The 21,327-nt window shown below is 38.7% G+C and overlaps 1 pseudogene; it reads right to left on the bottom strand.

Moving 5' to 3' along the window:
- Nucleotides 1–12,779, bottom strand: part of LOC140938046 (uncharacterized) — a 16,630-nt pseudogene extending 3,851 nt beyond the window's left edge.
- Nucleotides 12,780–21,327: the final 8,548 nt, after the last annotated feature.

Below are 21,327 nucleotides of genomic sequence, written 5' to 3'. Positions count from 1 at the left end.
TATTTTACTTTTCCAAAAGAATGAGTCGGTCGGGCGATGGGAAACGAAGCATTAAACTGGGATGGCCTTTTTAAGTAAAAAACATCCATCAGATGAATGTTAAAAACCTGATTGGTCTGGAAGCTCCCAAGAAAAAAAATTTCTAAGCTTTCCATGATTTTCCTTACATGCAAAAAATCCTGGAATTTCTTACATAGAATGATTTCTGGCTGTTATGGCTCTTCCACACTAGAAAAGCTAGGAAAGCTAAGAATCAATTTCCATGCTTTCCAGGCCACACTTAGGATCAGTGTTTACATGGAGGTAGGGTACCCCAGATGGGCGGGTAAGGTAACCCGCTTAGGTGGGGTAACCCGCCTGTCCATATAATCTCTCATTTTAATGTGATCACGTTTACATGTTAGGTGGAGTAACCCGCCACATGTTACCTCACCTACCTGGGGTACCCCACCTTCATGTAAACAGGCTCTTAATTAACATTTTTGCAACTTTGTAACCTCCTGAAGTGACAGTCTCAGTTACCGGCCTTTTTCTAATGTAACCTTTGACTTACATGAAAATTAAATATTTATTATTAAGCTGCCTCTTTGATTTACCAATATTGTACAAAAATGTCAAGAAAAAAATTTATGTTGTCATATCTCCACCCCCCCCCCCCCAAAAAAAAAATACAACATTGAAGTCCGTTTTCTGGTGCTGAGTGAACCACATTGACTTAAGGGTTGGATGAGTGGATGGTTTTTAATGAGATAGGTGTCCTGTGTGTAAGTAAGTGCAAAATTCTTAACACATTTTGTCCAATGTTGTAGCCATACAAGTATACAAATTATCACTAAGGCAGTTCAAGTACATTATAAACACCCCAAGCTCTCATAATTACTCAGAACCTGATTGATTATCTGATTGATGATGGTCTTTAACTTAAAAAAAAGTGTAGAGGTACTCACATCAGTAGTCTTCAAATAACCACAAACGTTTTGTCAGATGAACTGGAATGAATGCTGTATATTGAGTCCTTGATTCAGCTTGGCCATCAAGGCACAGACAATTTTACAGAGGTCATATTACTGTTCATAAGAAAAGTATTTAAGAACATAAGTATGGTAGTTTTTATAATCAGGCAGGTGACAGAAAAAAGTAGCTATTTTGTTTTGCAAAAAGTTCGACAACAAAATCTGAAATAAAGCACAGAGGTGCTCGTTACTGAAGCTAAAAAAAAAAAAAGAAAATTCCTCATCTGTAACAAATACTGTGTTATTTCAATACCACATAGGGGCAGCTCATATAACCCTTTTCTTAATATTAACCCAGGAATTCACTCTCTCACTCCAGAACCTAAAAAATCAATCATTTCAGAAACTATTTGACAAAAAATAAGTTTACAAAAAATATAAGTATGATCACTTACCGGAAGGTTTGCATGATCCAAATGAAAAAAATGGCCTGTCATTTGAATTGCATTGTCACTGTGGTGTATTCAAAACATTGAATTAGTTTTTTAGTCCGTGGATTATGAAAACTGAAGATTTGTTGGGGAACAAGTACTCTCTCAACATAGGGCGCTTTCCAGAAGTCAGAACTGCCGGCCGGGCAAGTCATCTTGACAATGAAAAATGCTTTGTCTTCGATATTACGCCTTACTCGCTCCGAGACCGAGCTGTGAAATTAAAACACCTAAAGATAATCTAAACAACATAGGACAGTAAATACGGAAAACGATTTGCGATCAATCCTTATTAATCATCAGTGAATTCATGGAACCGAACTGATAGCGTTCTTTGCAAGATTTTTGCTGCAGTGTTGTTTAAAACAATTAACAGCTCAACTTCAAATGAACGTACGAAAAAGAAAATTAAGAAGTGCGAAGGTCATAGTAAAAACTCAAAAGCATAAATAATATCATTGCAGACGCGTCAATTCTGACTTTTTAAAAAATAGCGAACGCTATTAAGGCCTCAGCTTAAATATAATTTATCAAGCATCGACCTGTTTAGTATGTTAAGAAGAAGGGCTAGCTAAAATGTAGTTCATTTTTGTAACCTAACAAGTAAGCTTATCGACATCTTTCCACAAAAGGGTAAAAAATATGTAAAGAGAAACCCCATTTATCGAAAGGAAAGGAGAGCACTTACCTTTTCGGCCAGTCTTTGATTATTTTACTGAATGAAAACTTCATCGAAGAAAAGGATTATAAATCGATGTAGGGAAAAATAAGTCTTGTTTTTGTTCTTGTTCTCTGTTCAGCCTATACACACGAACACCGCGGCAAAACGTCTACGCATGCGCCAGGTTGAACATTTCCGGTCTCTTTTTCAGTCACACCTTTCAGTCAGATCAAAGTCTCACGCGCGCTCTCGGCTTCATTCTGTGTGCAGCTTGTAGTTCAGTCGTTCTGCTTCATGCTGCTCGTGTTTTTGACTATTTTGTAGTTAATATAAAATTGCTTTTATGGATAACCAGGCACAGATCACTGAAACAATTAGTCGATTAGATTCAGAAAAGGTAAGATGATAAACTATTTTTGGGTAGAGCGTCAGGTAAACTGATTTTCATTCACGAAAACAAAGTTTTGGACTGTTATTTTTCACTTAACCCGGCTGAAACTAAGACATAAAAAGTTATCATTGCAAGCTTGTGTATTGTAGTTCTAATTTTCAGTTCTTCAATTTCTCAGTCTTCATGTCTTAAAGCCGATTCGAGCTTTATTTGGAAAACGACAACACACATTCGCTTTGTAGTTTTATTTACCAGTGAGTTTTACCGTGTTTTGAAACGAAACTCTTCTGAGTTGATTGCCATGAAACATAAGCCTAATTGGCTGCAAGTTGACAACTCTATTTATTTTTTTCATTCTCAGAATCAGAGAGCGAAAGCTGGTTCGATGGCTTTTAGAAGTCGAACTTTTAATGCCATGTATTTAGCAGCTGGAAGTTTCGTGTTTGCATGAGATGCAGCCGAGCCGCACAGTCTGAAATTATAGAAGTCTTCAACCAAAGAACAACCATGTAAAAGAATTAAATAGGCATTTCTTGAATGAATGTCACTTATAGGCATGTTTAGTTTCCCAGCACTGAAAGCTCCGGGTCTTCGTGACTGTAGTCATCAAAGGCGAGGTTGTTATTAAATCCCGCACCGCCCTCCCGCACATCTTTGTTTTGAGTTCTTGTTTTCTCTGATAATAAAAAAATTGTTGAACGGACTAAAATTTTATTTCCTGGTTCTAGTGTTAATGATAATGATGACGTCTTTATTTTCGTTTTTTTCATAAGTATTGCCATTCTTTCTTAGTTATCGCCTTCTCCCAAATTAACTTATCCCAAACCAGTAGCATGCAAGAAAGCCAGTAAAACAAATTCGTCTTGTCGAGCGCTCGCGACCTGCAAACTTCAAACACCATTTTCACCGTTGGTGCAAACAGATATCCATGTGGTGCAAAAGTTTTACACTAGAAAAATATATAAGCTTTCGAATGAAGTGATTTGTTTCGCCCCCTTTTTTGTCTGTTTCTCCCTTTTTGCTTTTAAACTTGGTGCGACGGCAATGTTATGCTTACGCAATTGGTTATATACTAGACCGGAAATAAAAAGCTTACCGGATGTTGAATTTTTTGCTCTTGCGCAGTGCGTTTTGCCGCGGTGTCATACACACGTCATCTCTGTCCTTGTTGTGATTGAACGAATGAAGAGAGTTTGGCAGCCGCGTTTAGAAATTCGCGCCAAAACCGTCAAAGCACGGGTCAAGCTCGTACCCAGGGTCTTCTCGCTTTCCAATATGGCGGCGGCGGATCGACCTTTCAGATCTTTTTGCATATGCTGATTTTTTCACCGGTTAAATTAATGAACGTATGAGGGGGACAAGCATGAAATCAGAACTGAGGTCGGAGTAAAAGAAAACTGCCTCGTACATTGCTTTGAGTTCGCAAGTGAAGTCATCACACTGTCATCATTGCAGTTCCCGTTTACCGCTATTTTACCTGTTATACAGTAGCAGAAGCTCAATGCCGAGTGGAAGAAAAAAGGCACGTTAAGGTGAGTACTTACGGCTGTATTTTTGGTAATTTTAATTACACTACACAATTTAATGCATGCACGAATGCAATTGCAAGGTAGCTCCTACTGTAGGTAAAAAGTTTCTCTCAGACAGGCGCCTGGCGGCCAGTCAAGGTTTTCCCATCAGCATTTTTTACGGGCGTTCTTAACTTCAGAATTGCTTCTACGGGTCAAAGAATATATAATGTGAACAACTAAAAGAACCTTGAGCGGATATTTATTGCCTCGACATAAATTCCATATCTGAGAGCTTTTCCTGAATATGAATTTAGCACAATAAAATTTCAAATTTAATAAATTCTTGTCATTCTTGACCCAGTTCTTCAGTTGGGGTGGACAGACTTACTTTAGTATGATGCTTATGATAGGGTCATCCAGTGAATGAATTTACTCTCACAGCGAGGCTGGAGATTTTACCACTTGAATTAGGCAAAACAGATCGATACATGTTACAAGCCTATGTTCATGTCTCCTCTCAAGTTTTTCATTTTTCACCACTAAATTTGAACTTTTACAGTAAGTTTTTTTCCCCTCTAACCAAGATGTTTCCTTCTTTTAAGTTGTTACTTGATTCTTTAAGTTGTTACTCTTGTGGTCAAAAACCCTCCTTTCTTTCTTTAAGTGAAATTCATTTGGAAATAAACAACCTCACTTTGATTAAATTGAATATGTTGGACAAAAGTTAGTCTTTTTCTTAGCACCTTTGGTTTTCAGTGAAAGTTACTATGGAGTTTCATATCGTCCATTTGCATTAAGTTTGGAGTCACTGTTTTTACAAAGTGTTATGCAGATTGACGCCGCTTTTTGAAAGCTGCAAAATTCTTACTTAAGACAAATCCAATAATTGTTTTAATATTCACTCAAAATTGTTTCCAAGGTAAAACCTAAAAATATGTCAAATATGTAAGTTGCTGCTTTCATGTCAATTTTTGTGTTCTTTGGCAGTTTCAAAACATAAAAGGATGTTTAGTCTAGATTACTTAACAATTATTCTTTGAAATCGAGGTGAATAGTGCCTAAATATTTACCGAGCCCCGAAGGCGGCGAGGTAAATATTCCCAAAGCCACTATTCACCAAGACTGAAAAGAATAATTGTTTTAGTGTATACACACGAAGTGATCTTAACAAAATCAGAGACGAAACTATTAAAAAGTACGATTTGATTGACAGATCAAATCACGTGTAAGTTTAAAAATAGATCTTTGCAGAATTTCCAACAAGTTTATCATTTCGCAAACAACAGTGTAATGGCTTAAATGGAACCACTAAAAGTTTGAACTGTTTCCTTACCTGAGAAGAAAAGTAGAGCTTTGTTGTTTTCTGTTGACTCGCCAAGTTTATAGCCAAAAGGGTTTGTTGTGTTGTTCTTCGCATGAAGTGCTGACAAAAATGGTGGCTCAGTTGCTCGAGGTAAGACGTCGTCTTCCTGTATCATTCTTTTTTTTGTTTACTTGAAACGTGGAATTTCTGCAAACATTTCGTTTTAAATTTGTTTGTCATAAATAAACTTCGATTTTTGAGCCAAAATTTTCTTGTTGGAAAACGCTGAGTTCACGAAACAGCTTCTTCTACGCGAATACACGGAATGTAAACAATCAATCGAGCACAAAACTCAGCTACAGTAAATTGAAAAACGCCTTATTGAATCCTTCCTAGGCCAAAATTTAGGTTAATTCAAAAAGCGAAGTCTTTTCTTGCCTTAAAAAAGTCAGCCCTAGGATTTTGTCGATTTTTAAAACATTGTTCTCTTAAAAAAATGGGAAAAAAACTGAGCTCACACATTATCCACTTGCTAGGAGGTGAATATTGTTGAATAGTCCGAACCAATCAGATTGCTTAAATCACCAAGATCACTGAGTGTGTATATACTAAAGAATGATATTCTTCAAATAGCAGTTCATACCTATTCGTTTTAGGCGGTAGTTTGCTTGTTTGTTCTCCATAAAATTTGAGACTGAATCTCCACCATTTTCAGTATCTCTACCAAAGTAGTTAAACTATTGTGCTCCTGCTATCCCTTTTTCACAATTATCATTACTATAGTGGTTTCAACTGTTCTGATATTGGCATGTATGTCTTGCTAAACTGGTCAATGGTAGCTGGACATGAGGAATATTACCCAGGGGATTTTTAGCTCCGTAGAAACAAAGAAATATTTTGAATGAACAATTAAACAGAGATATTAACAACATTCCAGAGCTCTATTATTTTTGCTAGCTTGGTTTAAACCTTTTTTAACTTCTTGACCAAAACTATCCTATCAATGATCACAAATACAAACTAATACATCATTTTCATGTATCATCGAACTTGACCTTCCTTGTGAAAAGGTAGTATATTTATTGTAATGAAAACCAATATGGCCACCAGCCAGCTGGTTAGGTGGTTGCAAACCAAAACGTTTCTATTGATAGAATTAGAGAGACTGAATCATAAAACTTACTATATACATTTAATATTATTTGTGTTTACCTTGTGGGGGGGGGGGGGGGGGGTATAGTTTGAGCAAGATTTTTTTTTACACTGTTGAAGTATAATTTGTCTGAAATCCCTATCCCCTATCAGATTGACTTAAAGGAAATTGCTACCATAATCAAACCTCCACTAATGACCACCTTTTTTCATAGCAGTGGTTGCCCAATTATTTTTTTGTTGATTTCTTTTCCTGGTGTTGCTTGTCAACATGCTAGAAAAAGCATTTTATAGAGCCAAACATGTTCTATTCCCCAAAAATGGTGTCAGTCCATCTCCCCCACCATACTGGCCATGTCTCTTCAATGGCCACCAAAGCAAATTTAGCATACTATAGATAGTTGGTAAGTTTTCTAACTGAATATTAATACTAACCTTTTAACACGTGTGTGAATTTAGCATTAGCAAAGTACTGGCTAAACAATTCTGTTTATTTCTTGTTAAAGTTTGAATTGGTATGAAATAAGACACTGGATAAAACTGCCCAATGCATTAGCCTCCACACTCTTTTAAAGGATTTCAGTCCAAAACAACATCCTATTCAAAACAGTAAAAATTGTACATCCTGTTTAAAACTCAAGACCTTGAAAACCATGCATACCTTAATTGTAAAGTGGCACATACGCTTATAGGCCAAATAAGGAAGTCCCCCGCCCCAGGGCAAGGAACTCGCTCAGTGAAGATTGGGTAAACTCAAGAAGGTACTCTGCATGGATAGTACAATAAAGTTTGTGCAAGAAATTGCTACCAAACTGAAAAATTTCCCCTGCTTTCAAATGACTCTAAAACAAGACATCACATCTGTCTATTAAATGGGTAAGGATTTAAAAACAATGGAATGTGTTTTTTTTTTTTTCAGCTTATTGTGATATCATGATGGAGGCCACATATAGAAAACTCTTGGTATATCTCCTGTTGAAACCTCCCATAACTGTCAATGAAACTTCAGAAATCTGATCAAAACAGATTTTAAAGGCAAATAACACTGGTGATTGACTGTGCAGGTACGAATTATTTTGTAATAGTGGTAACGTTTATGAACGATTTACTAGAAATAGGTATTGACTCACAAACCAAAGTAATATATACATACAAAAAACATATATAATTTATGCAAATTTGTGGATAAGAATAAATTGAGATAGCCACCGATTTCAGTTAGATTATGATGAAGTTAAGTCAGGGTGATTTTCGAATGAATCGGTTTTGTTTTGGCTGGAATGTGCTTAATTAAGTGACCTCATTAGTTTCTGGAAAGCAGCTACTCTAAAATAGGGGGAATTGGGAAATTTACTAAGTCTAGTATAGGAAAGAAAAAATTCACTTGAACTGGTATAGGCTAAGGGTTCTAGGGTCCCAGCTGCACATACATGTACCCACCCAAAAATTCCTAAAGTACCCCTGGCCCTGGGAAAAAGTTATACATACCAATGATGTTATAAATAATTCTTAGATAACCACAGATTTAAGTTAGATCATGATGAAATGATAGTCAGGGTGATTTTTAACCGAATGGATTTAAAGGATTTAAAACAATGGAATGCTTTTAGCTCACTTGCTGTGTTATATCATAAGGGCGGCCACATGAGAAAATGTGTGGTGTAAACTTTGAAAAAACAGCATGGTCATAACTATACATCTCCTGTTGAAACCTCCCAAAAAAATTCCCACTACAAAAATCTGATCAAAACAAATTTTAAAAGCAAATAACGCTGATGATTGATGGTGCAGGTAGGAATCATTTTGTAACACTGATGATGTTTATGAACTATTTACTAGAAATTAAGGCATCTCACAAACCACAGTAACATACTACATACAAATATCATTTATGCAAATTTGTTGATAAAAATAATTCTTGAGATACAAATTAATGCATAACCACAGAGTGATTTTTGAATGAATGGGTAAGGATTTAAAAACAATGGAATGCTTTTAGCGAGCTTGCTGTTATATCATAAGGGCAGCCACATAAGGAAATGCGTGGCATAAACTTTGAAAACACAGCCTGGTCATTAACTACAGCGTCTGTTGAAACCTCCGAAACAAAATTCCCACTACAAAAATCTGATCAAAACAGATTTTAAAAGCAAATAACACTGATGATTGATGGTGCAGGTACAAATCATTTTGTAACACTGATGATATTTATAAACTACAGCTGTATTCTAGAAAATAGGTATACAGGTAAATTTAGCCTTGTGTAGGGTGGAAAAAATACACTTGAACTCAGCTCTGGTATAGGCTAAGGGTTCTAGGATCCCAGCGGCACATACATGTACCCACCCAAAAATTTCTAGAGTACCCTTCGGGACAAAGTAAAATATACATGCAGATAACATTTTGCAAATTTGTAGATAAAAATAATTCTTGAGATAACCACAGAATTAAGTTAGATCATGATGAAAGTACATTGTAATAGTCAGGGTGATTTTTGAATGAATGGGTAAGGATTTAAAAACAATGGAATGCTTTTAGCCAGCTTGGTGTTATATCATAAGGGCGGCCACATAAGGAAATGCGTGGCATAAACTTTGAAAACACAGCCTGGTCATAACTGCATCTTCTGTTGAAACCTCCCCAAAAAATTCCCACTACAAAAATCTGATCAAAACAGATTTTAAAAGCAATTAATATAAATAACACTGATGATTAATGGTGTGGATAGGAATCACTTTGTAACACTGATGATATTTATGAACTACAGCTGTATTCTGGAAAATAGGTATCTCACATACAAAAGTACATATTTCCCCTGGGGAGGGTGGTGGGGGGAGGGGGGTACTGCAATATATGTTATATAGGTGCACGTATCTGCCACTGTGAATGGTATGGTTTTCAAGCAGCTTACTCTAGGATAGGGTATATAAATCAGAGAGTCTGGGTCTTAGATTAAAATCGGGTATCATTTTCCAGGACACTGATCAATTGTTTAACGATTTAGACTAGACAAGAGAGACCATCAATTTTCAATTAAAAATAAATTATGCAAATTTGTGGGTAAGAATAATTATTGAGATAACCACAGATTTAAGTTAGATCATGATGAAAATACATTGTAATAGTCATGAAGAGTGATTTCTGAATGAATGGGTAAGGATTTAAAAACAATGGAATGCTTTTAGCCAGCTTGCTGTTATATCATAAGGGCGGCCACATAAGGAAATGCGTGGCATAAACTTTGAAAACACAGCCTGGTCATAACTGCATCTTCTGTTGAAACCTCCCCAAAAAATCTCCAACTACAAAAATCTGATCAAAACAGATTTTAAAAGCAAATAACACTGATGACTCATGGTGCAGGTACGAACCATTTTGTAACACTGATGATATTTATGAACTACAGCTGTATTCTAAAAATAGGTACGTCACATACAAAAGTACATATTTCCCCCGGGGGGGGTACTGCCATATATGCTATATTAAGGTACATGTATGAGCCACTTTGAAGGTTTATATGGTTTTCAAGCAGTTTACTCTGGGATATGGCATATAAATCAGCTCTAGAATTGGGTATCATTTCCAGGACACTGATCAATTGTTTAAAGATTTTAGTCTAGACAAGAGAGACCATCAATTTTCAATTAAAAATAACATTATGCAAATTTGTGGATAAGAATAGTTATTGAGAAAACCACAGAATTAAGATAGAGCATGATGAAGTACTTAAAGGGTGATCTTTGAATGAATGGGTAAGGATTTAAAAACAATGGAATGTTTTTTGCCAGCTTGCTGTTATATCATAAGGGCGGCCACACAAGACAATGCGTGGCATAAACGTTGAAAAAACAGCTTGGTCATAACTGCATCTCCTGTTGAAACCTCCCATAAAACGTACAAAAATCTGTAATGTACAAACATCTGGTCAAAAAAGATTTTAAAAGCAAATAGCAAATGTTGGAGAAGTTGGTTGTGGTTTTGACTGTAACAGGGTAATGCGAGGCTGAGACAATAGATATATAGTTGATAGCAATATATATTTCATATTTCCCCTACTCATGTTCCCCTCTTCATAATGCTCTTATTCCCCTTGTCATATAACCCTGTTGATATTCCCCTCATCGTGTTTAACCGTCCCAGTAAAACAACACAAGTCAGAATTTTGAATTTTGATTTAATGAACTTACCAAATTTTCCTTGTCGGTAGTTATTACCCTTACATGACGTATTATTGGTCTCAGTCTTAAAATGTCCATGCGTCTGCATTGATTTGACCCGTGTACATTTCAGAAGTCTTTCTCTTCTTTTCGCCCAAAGTTAGACCAATAACTGGTACAATTTCACTAACCGCGGTATGTCATTTTTGCGGGATCTTCTGTCCAGTACTCCCCCTTTGATGTATCTTTTCTACATCAGCTTAAAAAGGAGTTAGCCAATGTGTAAATAAAAAGGTCGCAAATCAACTAATCAGTGGCTAAAATGATTTTTATCTAATGAACAACTCATGTCCGCAGTATGCGTACCTATATCACGCATTCACTAAACAAATACGGCTATATGGCCACCCCGCCTAACATGTAAACGTGATCACATTTAAATGAGAGATTATATGGACAGGCGGGTTACTCCCTCTTAGCGGGTTACCTCACCTACCTTGGGTCCCCCACCTAGGGGCCTTAGGTTCGACCAGATCTCACCGAGATCTCGCAAAATCTCCTAGAGTTCTTGGCGAGATCTCTTTTATCTCGCCCAAATGTCTTTCATTTCGGCGAGATCTCGTCGCGATCTCAGAGAAATTACAAATCTCCCTGGGTTCTTGGCGAGATCTCGTTTATCTCGCAGAAATCTCTTTCATATCGGCGAGATCTCGTTTGTCTCGCAGAAATATCTTTCATCTCGCGCGAGTCTCGGCGAGATCTCGTCAGTATCTCGCCCGAGATCGCTTTCATCTCTTGCCGATCTCAGAGAAATCACAAATCTCGCCGAGGTCTTGACGAGATCTCGGCGAGATCTCATTTATCTCGCCGCGACCTTAGAGACATTACAAATCTCGGCGAGGTATTGGCGAGATCTCGGCGAGATCTCGGTTGTCTCGCCGCGATCTCAGAGACATTACAAATCTCGCCGAGTTCTCGTCGAGATTTCGTTAATCTCGACGAGATCACTTACATCTCGGCGAGATCTCGTCGCGATCTCAGAGACATTACAAATCTCGCCGAGATCTCGTCGAGATTAACGAAATCTCGACGAGATCTCTGTCATCTCGGCGAGATCTCGCTTATCTCGCCTAGATCTCGGCGAGATCTCGCTTATCTCGCCTAGATCTCGGCGAGATCTCGTTTATCGCGCCGAGATCTCGGCGAGATCTCGTCGAGATCTCTGCGACAATACAAATCTCGCCGAGATCTCGGCGAGATCTCGTTAATCTCGGCGAGATCTCGCCAATCTCGCCGAGATCTCGCCAATCTCGGCGAGATCTCGGTTAAATTTTTGCACGGGAAGGAAGGGTGCCAGTTAGCTCTTTCGTTTTTGAGCGGACATTTTCCTGTCTTACGCCTCTTCCATACTCCTTAGCAAATTCTCGCATCACAGTTTCTCGCCTTGTGTCTTCTTCTTTGCTACCTGTTCCTTCAGTGATTGCTGACAGCTTGTTTGGTCGCGTCTTGATGTTTGGGGGTTCACCTTTGATAATTTTCTCCGGATAATATGAATTGGACCCAGTGAAATATGAGAAATCCTTCTGGTAAATGCGCAGCATATCGTCTTCCACGCAGCGCGCTCTTCTGTAAGCGTAGTTAGCCACTGTAGGCATGTCGTGGTCTGCTCGCATTCCTTTGAAATAGCATTCCACGCCCAAAGTTGTCATACTTTCGAAACAGATCCTGTCCAGAAGGTGACTATGCCCAATCTCCGTTAGCGTGTTGGTAAGGCTGGTCAGCGATTCTAGCACTATGAGGAAGGACTGTCGGGTGCATCGAGGTATGGTCATGTCGGGACCGTTGGTATTTCGCTTGCCCGTCCTCTCCAGGGCTTCCTGTTCGTGGTTAGAAAGAAATGCAACCAACTCCTCGACAGATTTCACATGATCTTCAAATGTACGTGGTAGGTCTTCTTCTTTGGCTTTCTTGTCGAGTCGGAACACGTTTGCATATTGGGCCATCTTACTTTGCAGGGGGATCAGTCCCTTTGCTGACGTCAACATTCTTATTGCTACGTTACCGGTATCGCATACGAAAACAGTGTTTCGATATACGCATAAAGCAGTAGGCTTGTTCCATCGACTTTGGACACCATCACGATGGCCTGCAGTTTCTCCACACACTTTTGGTAGGGTTTCTTTACCCCCAAGCATCTCTTCTTCCTTCAAACTGAACAGTGCGTGTTCTTTGCTGGAGGACAAGAACACGGTTCCACCATCTGTCACTGCAATACCCATGAGGCCTGGAATATTCGAAATTGTTCTCAGTTTCAATCGTCCTCTCACTTGACAAAGATGAATACATGAACCATTCCCGTCTCCAGCTAACAAGTATTGCTCGTCACGTGTTAAGGCTAATGAAGTTAATAAACTAGATCGATCAAAACAAAACAATTCATTTAACTGGCCGACGCAGTTAGTTTCCTCATCGTCTACAACACCAGAAATTGAAAAAATCTTGCCAAGACCAACGTCTGACACAAACAGTTCAACGCTACCCTTTGCAGACGCACATATGGCAAATGGTGACACCAGATCCGGTACATTACCTTCAGAAATAAGGGAAAGATCGTGTACATGGACTTTACGGATACGTCTACCGGCGCAATCTTCTTCCTCACTTTGGCTTTCTTCGGCGCTCCCTTGTACAATCTGGGAAGCGTGACAGAAAAGCGTTCGCAAATTGACTACTCTAACTCCTCCGTTTCCTTGGTCACAAACGTACAGCTTCCCGCTCTCTTTCACCGCAATACCAGCTGGGTTTCTAAATCTGGTCTTGTTGCCATATCCATTAGTGTGCCCGGGCTCACCACCACCAGCGATTAATGTGACATTTGCTGGACAGTGCATGTCAACTATGAAGACTGCATGGAGACGTCTATCGGTAATAAACAGCCTGCTATGCTTTGGGGAGAATGCCAATCCTACCGGGTAGCTTAAAAGAGAGGCCCCGTTCTTTTTCCAGTGCTTGAATTCCAGTTCTGGAACTAATGTTGTGCTCACTCTTTCATCTGGAATGGAATCTTGAATCGCTTTCCGGTGAATCTCCACTGCTGTTTCTACATCCATCCGATCTTTGTTTCGAACTGCTTTCAATGAAACTGATTTCTTGATGTCTGCGTATTCTCTACGTAGCACCAAAAGCAGCCTTACATTCACTAGGTATCCATCAATGTCAATCCAATGCCAAAACTCTGCAGAACGTACTGACTTGATGTTGTATGGGCAGTCAGGAATAGGGACTTGGTAGGGGTACTTCGCCCTGTCTGCTAGCATGGAATTCATAAAGCTCTTTTGCTTGGGATCGCAGTTAGTGGCCCAAACCAATAGGAACAGTCTTGTGCATACTTTATCTTCTCTCATGCACAAACTACAAGGGCGAAGAAGACCTTTTCAAGCAATTTCCGGAGTTCTACGGTGAAGTAAATTCGATAATTTACTTTGGATTCACTTTGGTATATTCGTTTCATTGATCAAATGCTCTATTGAATTAGCATGTCTGTAAATGGTATGGAAACGCTGTCACCTTCGAGTATAATTTTGATCACAGAAACGCTTCAGTAAGTGTTCGCACAACCACCGCTTTTTGAGCAGAAAACACGAATAGAACAAACAACGACAACTCCACAGACCTTGAACTTTTCTTTTCTTTTCTTTCTCCGCTTTTCTCTCTTTCTTTCTTGGACTCCTGTACATAAATTTGCAAGATAGTTAGCTCATAATTCTGAACATGATAGAAACAGACAGATATAGCTGCTCGAAGTTTTAGATTACTGTTTCACACATTCTGATCTATTCAAAACCACGCCGCCAAAACATTTCCATCACAAAGTCACAAACACCGAATTTATAGACGTACGTACCTTTCCGACTCATGCTTTTTCTTGTGCTTCCCCATGCTGACAAAGATTGATAACGATCGATTGAGAAAAAAATTCAAAGTGATCTCTCGAGATGTCTGATTTCGACTGATTGAATCTGGACTGAATGAAAGACACCACGTCGACACCACGTGCAGCATGTCATTCTTTGAGTGACACTGATGACATGTGCCTAAAAGAAGCCAGTAACTGCAACCACCGCGACTACTGATACTACGGCCAAGAATAAGGATACTTTATATTATTATTCTTTTGACGTTACCTGAAATTCAAAAATTAGTTCCAATTGCGCCCAAACAGGAAAGAATCTAAACCTCCGACTCCAAAAGCGCAACGGGGAAAAAGGTCGAAAGGGTGTCTTATAAAGAGCGATAATATACAGTAATATGAATCACTCCCTGGGATTCTGTCACGTCATTATAATGTGACCATTGTTTCAAATTGATACCCGATATGTCACAATGACAAGGAATGTTCCTGCGAGTGAAACACGCGTGAACATGCCTGTTGCGCGTCCTTGCGACATGAGATTTTCACGCAACAGTCGCTAAAGGAAAAGAAGAAGCCCTGGAACCATCACAACAGAGTGGATTCCAGCAACCTGGATTCTGGATTACAATGCTTGGATTCCGGATTCCATTAGCTGGATTCCGGATTCCAAAGCCGTGGATTCCGGATTCCACAGACCAAAATTACCTGGATTCCGGATTCCGGATTACCTTACATGGGGCGAAAAGAATGTTTAAGCTATGAAAGAGGTGCTAGATCGCAACATGTTCTTGTTCTCCTGTGCTTATGTATTTTGCGCGGAAAGCCAGACCTTTTCAATCCTAACAAAAATACTCTTCTAGTTTTGAACCGGCTTAAGCCCCAGCCCTAAGTTAATTTTCAATGAACACGAAGCTTTGATTTTGGGCGCGAGACTCAACAGAGACGGCTGTGGCCTTTTTTTGAAGCGCGAGGCGATCACAAGTTTTTTTTAAAGTGACAGCTAGAAAGTACTTCTCCTTTTGCTGGTCTAAAACTAACTTCTTTTTCGAACTGACGGACGGCGCGTCCCATACAGTTCAGGTACAAAAGTTGGACCGGATCAACTCGGACCGCCAGTCCGGGTCGGATCAACTAGGATCGACTCGGACCAACTCGGATCGAATAAAAAAATAAATATAAAATAAAATTGGACTCGGATCAACTCGGAGCAATCAAAAAAATTAAATTAAATCAGCAAAACTGAAAGTTTAACCCATTTGGAGGGTAAAAAAGGCCAGATCATCCGTTTTTTCTCCGTGGCTTTCAGGCGCCATTTTGTTTTACTAGTGCCAGTTCCTCTCGGATCATGTTATAAACTCGTGGTTGTGGTTCGACAGTAAAGAAATGATAGTTTCAGTCGCCTAGAATGTAGTATATTTGCTTATTTATTAGACTACTGAATTATTTCATGAGAAAAGCGTCAAAAGCCTGGTCTGTTGATCGCATTTAGATAGTTACCGAAGAGTGTTTGTTAGTTTGTTCCTGTGTGTTTTTTTTTTCTGCAGGACTTCTGAAACTTAATTTTAATGATACACTAGTGAGCAGCACACATACATTTCCAGTGAACATTTTCAACTTGGAAGGAGGAGAAACCATGCTCGCCCAGGACAAAGGAAATTTCCATGCCCTAGGCAAGAATCGAACTCGCGACCCTCCGGTTCAGTGGTTGGAACGTCCAATAAACATGTAGTATTCGGAGGGTCGTGAGTTCAATTCTCGCCTTGGGTACGAAAATTTTCGTTGTCCCGGGCGAGCATGATTTCTCCTCCTTCCAAGTTGAAAATGTTCACTGGAAGTGTATGTGTGCTGCTCACTAGTGTATTATTAAAATTAATAAAAATAAAAATAAAATTAATTTACGCAACCACGAGTTCGTGAGAAAAAAAACAAAATGGCGGGTGAAAGTTAAGTGATACCGACTGATTTTCTTTTTATTTTCATAACCCGAGTTGTCTTTTTTTATGATCCGAGTTGATCCGAGTCCAATTTTATTTTATTTTTATTTTTGCATTCGATCCGAGTTGGTCCGAGTCGATCCGAGTTGATCCGATCCGGACTGGCGGTCCGAGTTGATCTGGTCCGACTTTTGTACCTGCTGTTCCATGCAACATATTCTACTTCTGTTCCTAGTCTAAGACTAGCTTCTTCCTCGAACTGGCGGACGGCGCGTCCCGTACAGTTCGATGTAACATATCCTAATTCTGTTTCTGGTTTAAAACTGACTTCTTTTTTCGAACTGGCGGACGGCGTATCCCATACAATTCCATGCAACATATTCTACTTCTGTTCCTAGACTAAGACAAGCTTCCTTCTCGAACTGGCAGACGGCGTGTCCCATACAGTTCGATGTAACATTTTCTACTCCTGTTCCTAGTTTAAAACTAACTTCGTTTTCGAACTGGCGGACGGCGCGTCCCATACAGTTCGATGTAACATATCCTACCCCTGTTTCTAACCTAAAACTAACTTATTTTTCGAACTGGCGGACGCCGCGTCCTATACAGTTCGATGTAACGTATCCTACTCCTGTTTCTAGCCTAAAACTAACTTCTCAACGAACTTGCGGACGGCGCGTCCCATACAGTTCGATGTAACATATTCTACTCCTGTTCCTAAGTCTAAAACTAACTTCTTTTTCAAACTGGCGGACGGCGCGTCCCATACAGTTTTTTGTAACATATCCTAATTCTGTTTCTGGTTTAAAACTAACTTCTTTTTTCGAACTGGCGGACGGCGCGTCCCATACAGTTTGATGTAACATATTTTACTCATGTTGCTAGTTTAAACTAACTCCTTTTAATTTTCTTACTTGTGGAAACTGGCGCGTCAGGAATTTTAATGTATTGAAACGACTCGTGCGATTTTCATGCCGGGTTTTTATGGAAGAAAAATAAATAGGTGAGCGGAATAGAGTCTCTTACATTTTACGTATAAACAATGATGAAAGTAGAATTTTGATTTTAAGAGTAGCGTGTGTTTAGGGTTTTATGCATAGGTAGCCCTTCGCGAAGGGTTGCAAGAGAACAGTGCACTTTGCAAACAGTTTAAGAGAGTGTGTTCAAAATCGAATACAGTTAATTTATGGTAGTTAGATTATAACTCAGTAATAACAGAACAATTGATAGTGAAGAGAAAGAAATTATTTAATTTATTGCAGTCAGTTTCAAGACCTCCTTAGATTGTTTTTAACAAGAGAGAGACGAGTATCTTTCGAAGGATCGCAAAGGAGAGCCCGGAAGTCCCCAGACGGGCACTTAGATGATACTAAAGCGCGCCGAATAAATTAATTACGGATTTCGAAATATGCGCGTTCGAAATATCCTTACCTAGCTCTGCGTATTGAAATATGTACTAATTACGCTCTGCTTGCTTTTAGCAGTCTATTACGGTCTGTCGTATTAAAGCAAATACGCATTACGCCGATTCAAAAAACTTGTCAAAATTTTCTACTCTGATGATTTCCCCGTGATTTCCTCATCTCTGACAATCTCGCCTATCAAAAATGTTTTGTTTTACAAAGACTGCTTTATTCAGGCTTTATTTTCACTGCAATTTTACTTTATGTTAATTAAATGAACCGCTGGGTCTAAGTTTGAATACAGTTTAATGTTTTCAAAGGCAACACTCAAACAAAGACTCTTAAAAGAGTTTTTGCGGATCATATTCAGTCGGCGTTTTCTTCTATTCACGTCTTCTTTAAAAAAAAAAAACAGAAAGTAATTATGTCACGTTTTCCTACCGGCATTTTCTGGTTTGTTTTCAATGTATTGACGTCATTCTTGACATAATAATGGGTTAAGACGCTTCACTGGTCTCTGGGGGAAGAAAAGCCAGCGCGACTTAGGGGAAGGTATGTTAGGAATGCTAGTACAATGTACTAAGGATTCGTATGCGTTACTTACAGTCGAGGCTCTGTGCGTCCTGTCATGCATAATGCTCTTTGTTTGTCACCCCAAAATTTTGTATAAGCATTGTTTTAAGTTCCCTTGGGGCCATTTTAACTCCCAAGAGAAACTGAAGACAATGCTTATGTAAAATTTTGGGGTGACAAACAAAAAACAGTAATATATAGATTTAGCCAGGGCTAAAAGCGAGGCTCCCATTAATAAATTTATAATTTAAATTAAACAATAAACTTGTATTCGAATCCCACAATTCAGTTAACTTTAGAGCACATTTATGTGACTTTTGAGGGAAAGGCTACCTGATTTTAGAGAAAAATAATTTGCAAACAGCCCAAGAGTGAACTAAATCTTACATCGAGTTGATAGCCTCATTTGTACACCCAAAAACTGGTAATGATCTTTGATCACATTTAAGAGCCATAATGGCTCTTGATCACCGTAGATTAATTAGTGGAAAAAAAAATCAGGCCAACTTTTTTGCGTTCGACAAGTTTACTTTGCAAAATCCTGTCAACAAATCTGGGTGCGTGTAAACCAACCTTTTATAGCATTAATACATCACAACTGAGGTGAAACAGTAGTATGAGGCACTGTTTTTATCATACCGGCAGACCTTGGACGGAAAGCAGTATTTCACAATACAAATTAGACTCATTCAATATTCATAAACTGTTAAAAAAATTTCCAAAATCACCTATACGGCCATCCGGTTCTCACTTTTGTAGTGCGAGCTGTGGCGAGTGTTTGAATGAACATTAACAGAGTTACGCTCCAACATTATAAAGAATTTATTATGTTTATTATTTAATGGTTTAACGCGCGGCATTTTGAGTACTCCTGCAAGCGATGTTCACTGAACGACTGAAAACAATCGGCACAGCGATTAAAATTACAACAGAGACTACTAACAATCAATAAAAGAAATATAATTCGGTGAAACATATACAGAGACAACAATTTTCATTCAGGAAGACAAGTATTAAAGTGTCCCTAAAAATCCTGAGTCTTCAAGCTTCAAGCTTAAGTTTATGTTTTAAGCCGGCTTCCCGGTGTTTGCTTTTTTCAAAGACGAACTCGAGGCAAGAAAATCGCTCAAAGCTTTCTTTTCTGGCCAGAATTATAACTAAATATTCTTTGGAACGTTTTCTTTCTAGGGCAAGAGAAATAAGCCAGTTAATCCAACAATAAAGCTCTCGAATTGAAACGAGTAATACGATTAATTCGAGGGTATCTTTTTATGTCAATGTTTGGACTTGAGAGGGGCTTGAATACAGTTTAAGTCTACAAATTGCCTAACAAATATGTTACACCCATACTACGTTTATAGCCAGTTGGGCTGACGCAAGATTCTACAGGAGCCTTCCACTGAAAACAATACCTTCAAGAAAAAATCAGAATCAAAACAATGGCGTTTATAAATAGGTGGAAAATATCTCAGAATTGGGAACAGAACGCTAAGGCTAGTGACTCGGCGATTTGAACATTTTCACTTCGAACCTGGACAGCGACATTGAAGCTTATTTGAAAACGGCTTACGACCTGAAGAGACAGTTCTTGAAGGTACCAAATCGCTTATCAATGAGAGGACAAATATTCTGTCAAGGTTCAGCTATACCGTTCAATCTTCCCCCCAAAAAAATGGTAATAAGGACGCCTTTAAAACTGGTCAATGAACGCTCGAAATGTGGAGTAACTGTTTCCATGGGGGTCCGCATATTCCAACTATCAGTGCAGATTCAAGCATTTCACCTAAACTACACTGTACATGCTTGGATTGCCGAAGCTATTCGGGTGTAAGTTTTTCGTTGGTAAATAATAATTGCTCCATTTGCTCCTCCGAGGTAAGTATATAAGGAAACTATTTCCCAAGTCTGTTGTTATGTGGGAGTATATCTACCTCACTTGAAATTATGCTTCTAGAGCTGATACCCAAGTATCCCAGCAACAAAATACTTATAGTGTAAATCTTTTATTAAAACTTTTTCTTTACTTTCCATGGAACTATGCAAGATAATCTTACTAAATAAAAGAAAAGGTCAGGAAAAATGTCTAGACAGGTCATATTACTTAAGACAGTAAAGAAGCACTAGAGCTGGACAAAAATAATCAAATAAACAAAACATTTTGGGTTGTAGTTTCACGTCACTAAAAAATACAACTGGAAATCTGTCTGCATTCTCAGGCTAAAGCTTTCAGTGATGAAGGCTATGGCGGTTAAAACACATTATTCATTATTTTTCTTCTAAAATCCTGTCTGTGAGCAGTTTCACCAAAATAATTTCTAGGTATAAATCCTCATCACATTGTCAATAACAAAAAAAAGAACAAGTAGATGATAAAATGTTATGTTCTGGAGTGACCATAAATGTTTTGATCGAACGATGATGTAGAGGCCAAGAGAATAAGTAATAATGAGAGGCCTGCCAGTCTAGTCTCCAATTCTGTTTACATGTAACAGATGTAAGCTTGGAAACGTCGTTGGTCTAAGTAGTGTTAATCCTGTAGAATAAACAGAAAATGATTAGCATTACCAATACACCTTTCTAGTCCATACCACCATAGATACTACTGAAAACCTGTTTAAGATTTATATACTGTTTTGTATAGTTAGATAGACTGATTAGTTACTCGTAGTGACAAAGTAAGCGAGTAAAGGTTGCAGTGTTTAAATGCATCAGTCAATTGAAATCCTTCTCCCCCTCCCCCCTCCCCCCAAACCTCTGGCGCATAGTGGGGATTTAATGCAGCCAATGTCAGGATTTAACACATATTTAACAACGTACTGGCCCTGTGTGCAGTGGAATTAACAAAATTCCTGCTTGAGCCAGCTCATGGGCAGGGATTTAACAGT

The sequence above is a fragment of the Porites lutea genome, chromosome 5 (assembly GCF_958299795.1).
Source record: "Porites lutea chromosome 5, jaPorLute2.1, whole genome shotgun sequence".
In the NCBI taxonomy this organism is placed as follows: Eukaryota; Metazoa; Cnidaria; class Anthozoa; order Scleractinia; family Poritidae; genus Porites; species Porites lutea.
The sequence above is the reverse complement of the archived record's forward strand: the minus strand, read 5'-3'. Positions and strand labels throughout refer to the sequence as shown.